Source organism: Cajanus cajan, chromosome 8 (assembly GCF_000230855.2).
Source record: "Cajanus cajan strain Asha chromosome 8, NIPB_CcT2T_4, whole genome shotgun sequence".
Classification (NCBI taxonomy): Eukaryota; Viridiplantae; Streptophyta; class Magnoliopsida; order Fabales; family Fabaceae; genus Cajanus; species Cajanus cajan.
The window spans coordinates 28888263-28894262 of NC_138524.1; positions in this window are offsets into that span (position 1 = coordinate 28888263).

A 6000-nucleotide genomic window follows, 5' to 3' on the forward strand; every position below is an offset into this window, starting at 1 on the left:
TGATCACTAACACTCATAAATCATCAGGAAAACCGACTCTTGAATTTCACAAATCCAAAAAGAAAGTTAAATTACTACATTCATGTAGTGATACCAATTCCTCTTCTCGTGGGAATCAATTCCTTGGAAAAGAAATCGATTACTTCAAATAAGTTTATGCTTAAGAATCAATTCCATTTAAAGACAATGTTTTATGTTGTTAGAATCAATTCCTTTATGTAGGAAGCAATTCATTTGACTATAAAAAGTTTTAGTTAAAATAATTAGTCAAAAACCTTAGACTAATTTTAACCCATTTACTTAATTTTCCTTGTGGATTTGAAGTCCTTTCAAAGAAATTTAATTGATTATAATTGTAATTGTCCTAAATTAAAAAATTGAGTTCACTGGTGAGATTTTTGCTAAAAGATTTGGGTATTTAGGTTAGAATGATAAAAATCAGTAAAAATAAAAGTAATGGATATATAGCAACGATGAAAACGAGAGAGAGCTATCGTGAGAGCAAGAGAAGTCGATTGTGAAGTCCAGAGTAAAAACAATGACAATCAAGAGGTAGAAACAACAATGACAAAGAGGTGAGAGACACAGACCAAGAAAATGAAAATAAAAAGTGGAGAAAATTTAGTAATATCGAATTTTAAGTTGTATGAGTTTCTATTCTAAACATTGCTTTCCAAGCTGGAAACACAGTCAAATTTACTACCAAATATTAAAGTTATTGCTTCTTGAAACTAACCTTAAAATGTAGTCTCCAACATAGTACCAAATATTTTAATTTCCATTGTGAACTTTTTTAACAATCATAAACAATAACATTAAAATTGATAATGCAAACATAGTACTAATATCATAATAAAAGTAATTAGCATATATAATGTATGATATAATCTTCAAAATTACAACTAATAAAAAGAATCCAAAATAAAAATGACATATAACTAATAACTAATAGTAAAAATCAAATAAATTCTTCTAAATCACAACTAATATAAAACATCCAAAATAAAAGTATATGACATATTACGAGTAGTAAAAAGTAAAACAAGTATTCAAAACCACAACTAACTATAAGCATATCCATCTGACAACTCAAGTTCTTTAACCCAGTTATAAATAACAATTATTTAGGATTTTGTCAATACATATGTTGCCTTTGATTTCATAAGTTTGCTACAACCAACATCTTTTAACTCTAGTTCCTTCTAATTGCAAATTTTTGCCAAATCCAATCAAGCATTAAATGTATCCTTAATTCTACCATATCACAGTGTCAAACAAATTTATAAAACAATTTCTCTCTATGTGTATCTGATGCCAGTTTTGATTTTCATCATGTTATAATCATAAATAAACTATTATAAAAGTATTATTAACAATAATATTTCAACGTGCATAAATATCTTCATCATGTTATAGTCATAAACAAGACACTTAGATTAGTTGCTTGCAAACCTCAAATGCCACAATAATCATATATAAGCTATTTTCCTTCCTTGCATGTTGGTTAAATCAAGCTTATTTGCTAAAACTAAAACTAAAAATACTGCATGCACCGCTAGCAAAGATAAAAAAGGGTGCACACATTTTCAGAACCGACTACCAAGTTTATTACTATTTTAATGTATCAGTTTTGCCTAAACATACTGTTGAGACTAATCGAAAATCATAAGATTCGAAAAGTTGTATCGACTGTGCTACTCGAAAGAAATATAAACGTCAAATCAACACCTGTTGAGAACGCATGAGGAATCCTATTTTGTGCTCGAGGTATAGTTAAAAAAATAAGGAACACTCGAAAATAGACGGTTTTCTGAGGCTATCTCAAAACAATTAGGTAGTTATACCAGAGCGGTTACTAAAAGATAAATCGAAGGGATAAAAACACATGGGATAAGCAGTTATTGGAAGTTATAAGCACGTATCTGATATGGAGAGCAGTTAACCACCCACGACGCATCCATGCAAAAGAAAACTGCTCTCGAGAATTTCTATAAATAGGTAAAGGTTGGCCTTTTACGTGGTCGGAAAAACTCATACTGTCAGAACTAAATTCTCAAGCACTCTCTGCCCGCGCATATGGCTTTCGTGCACAGAATCGTTTTTGGGTATGACTAATTCTTGGCCATTTTTACCTTGCTTTTTAGGAATAGAATTAGCGTAGCTCTTTTAATTTATCTCTTGTAATCCATGAAGTTATATCATTTTGGCATTGTAATTCTGGAATAGTATGCAAGTTGAGCCATGATTTTTATTGCAAATATTTTAATTATCCATTTTGTTCATCTTAACATTTATATGTCTAGAAATTATTGCTTGTTAATCGTTGAAGAATCATTAGAAACAAGTAATTACTAAAAATGGTCCACTCCATTTCCCGTTAGTAAATCAAAAGCCTAAATTGAAACCATTTACGTGCTAGTTCGAATATAAAGAATCCACGAACGAATTTCACCGTAAACAAATTGGCACGCCCGGTGGGACTTGTTTAAATCAAACATAATTGGACTAGTTTTGGGTATGTGTGTTGCATGAGACTTAGGAGTGGAAGAACAATGTCTACATCTAATAGAGAAACAGGCACGAACAATAATAATCACGTAGATGTAGAACAAGCAAATTCCAATCCCGATAATGTGACTAACGTGACCAGGGGGCAACGTCTTCATCCCCTGTGTTACTCAAAAACACAGCTAGGCAAACAAATATTACTCATGAACTAGCGAATGTCACTAGGGAATATCCCTGGGGTATGCCACATAATTGGCGAAATACCCAACTTGTGCATGTCGATGCCAATACCGTTAATAGGACTCAATTCACAAATGCATGTATCCCCACAGGGATATAATCCCGGGCCGAATGGCATGGGTTTTGTTATGCATGACCCATATCAACATGTAGGGACAAGTTAGGAGGGTTCTCTGATTAGACAAGGCAGTTATGTACCTACGGGTATTAGTAACCAAGCCATGATTGCTCTTCGACAACAAATGGACCATAGTAATCATGACATGGTTAATTTGTTGTCAACTCAAATGCATAATATTATGACTCCTCTGTATGAATTGATAAATAAAATAGGAGATAAATTAGGTGATGGGACACCTTCGAGAGCCATGAGCGCGAATCTGAATGAGATGGAAAATCCTAGAGGGAATGAGAATTTTCATCAGAACGTAGTTCGACCTAATAGGAATCCACAGGACAACTTAGATCAAATGGTAGAAGGAATACTGAATAGACATGGATTCGACGTAGGTCGAAATGAATGTCCTTACTTTGTGTCAGCCTTCCCAGATTATATAACTCAAGTAGAACTACCCCGAGGAATAAAAGTGCCAAAGTTTTCAAAATTTGCGGGAGAGTTAACTGAGTCAACAGTCGAACACATAGCTAGGTATGGGTCGAATGTGGAGATTTGGCAAATAATGAATATTTAAAAATGAAATATTTTCCAAGTTCATTGACTAAACACGCTTTTACATGGTTCACAACCTTGCCCCCGAATTCGATACACACTTGGGTTCAGTTAGAAGGTAGTTTCCATGAACATTTCTTCAGAGAAGAAACGAAAGTGAGTATAGTCGATCTAATGAACATCAAGAGGCAAAACCACGAAACTTTAGATGACTATCTAAATAGATTCAGGCAATTGAGATCTCGATGTTATACTAATATACCTGAACATGAATTAGTTAGGATTGCAGCAACGGGGTTAGATTTCTCGATACACAAAAAATTAGTGAATGAACAATTGAGAGACATGGCCCAATTAGCCGAGAAGGTAAGAAGAATTGAGCAAATCAAAATAGAAAAAGAAACATTAAGAAAATTTGATAAGTTTGTTCGAAAGGAAAAGGTGGCTTACTTAGAAAATTCTGAATTCAGTGAAGATTCCAACTGTGAGGTTTCGAGTGAAGATTTTGAGATCGACTTAGCAAAACTGCGTCCTGGCCCCACGTATCGGTGTCAAATGTTAAAACCAGGAGATAGTGTAGAAGGAAATTCGACTAAGAAATATAGTTTCGGCGTAACTAAAGCAGAAAATACATTTGATATCTTACTAAAAGATAAACAAATTGTACTCCCATAAAATCATAAGATCCCATCATTCGAGCAGAGAAAAGGAAAGAAATTTTGCAAATATCATAATATGTATGGTCATTGGACTAACAACTGTGTACATTTCAGGGATTTGATCGAAAAGGTGATTACTGATGGTCGCCTTGCTTTCGGAGAGAAGGATATGAAAGTTGACATAGACTCATTCGCTGCTCATACTAGATATGTCGAACCAGTTTCGATGGGGATCAACATGGTGGATGTTGCTGTCGAGGATGATGAGAACATCGAACCGATTTCTAATGAGAAGCTAAAAGAATTAATGGAAGATTTTGCTAAGGAACAGGAGCCCATCTACCCTAAAGAGGGAGATAGCTTAGTCGAGTTCTTATCTAAAAAGAAAGAGGTGGATAGGGAAGTGATGTTATGTCCTCGATGCAGCGCTGTTTTTGATAGAGCTGCTGCTAAAGCCTTTGAAGAATCATATATGATGACGAACTATAAAGCTGAGAATCTTCGACAAAAACCCAAGCCTAATGCTAGACCAAATGCTGGGTTAACTATGAGGCAGGTTCATATGCCTCAATATAATGCTCCAGTAGGAAGAATGGAGATGTATAATTCATCGAGATTCGGCAATACTTTTGTGCCGAATGCGAATGTGCCTGTGGGAAAATGGACTGCTCCACCTAGGCCAATGATGAGAGGCTTGGGTCGAGGAAAACAGGTAATGAATTATGCTGCACATCCAATGCAAGGAATTCCTGGGAAAGCACCAAATTCGACTACAGGACCCGGTGGAGTCTCGATTGGAGGATATGGGCGTGGCTTTCGACAGCCTTTCAACAATCTAACCAAAACCCAATGGAGGAGACAACAAAGGATGCGTAAGGCTACCTTCGAAGGTGTCAGGGGAAACCGTTTCTCGGTTCCTGTACCTCAGAAAGGGGAATCATCTCGAAAGTTCCTTGAGGATGATGAAGACATGATAACCGATTGTTTCGAGAGTGGTTTTGAGGACTCCCTAGAAGACATTTGTGGGATAGTTTCCATTCTGCCTTCTGAGTATGCTGGGGCCATGGAGGTCGTGAATGAACAAGAGGATATTCATCGAGAAGACTTCTTTGATGACCCCAACTATGAATCCAAAATTATATGGGTCAATCAAATCTCGAGGGTTATCCCCAAATTCAATTCTGCTGTGTTCGACTCTCCCACAGAGGAAATGAAAGGACACCTTAAGCCCCTATTGTTGACATTGATGATCGAGGGGCAAGAGGTGAATAAGGTTTTGGTCGATGAAGGTGCAGCTGTGAACATCTTACCCAAGACAATGCTGAAGAGGTTTGGGAAATCCTTGGCTGATTTGAAGCCTCACAATATAATGATCTCGGACTATGCAGGAAAATCTTCGCATCCTGAAGGCATGATTTTGCTTGATGTGCAGATTGGGAGTGTAAAGAGGACCACTATGTTTATAGTGACGCCATCCAAGGCGAATTTCAATGTCTTGCTAGGTCGAGAGTGGATTCATGGGGTAGGTGCTGTTCCTTCCATGGTGCATCAAAAGATCTTCTTCTGGAACGATGACGAAGGGTTGGAGGTCCTCGAGGCTGACCAGAAAACATATGAAGTTGGTATGTATTTTGCTGATCAACAATTGACAGCATTTACAAAGACCAAACCTTTCGATGCTTATAATTCTGGAGTGATGGATGAAGAAGGGATTAAGAAAACTTTCTGCTGGGACGTGAAAAAAGGGTTTGTGATTCGAGCTGAAAAAGATTCGGCTCCACTCGATGAATGAAGGGTGAAGATCCTTACTCGAGCTTTTTAGCTCGAATATCGGCCTATGTGGCCGATCGAACGGGCAACATGGCCGAGGGAAATGAAGGTGAGGAGGCATGTTTAAAGGAAATTGGAAAAAATAGCACGGTC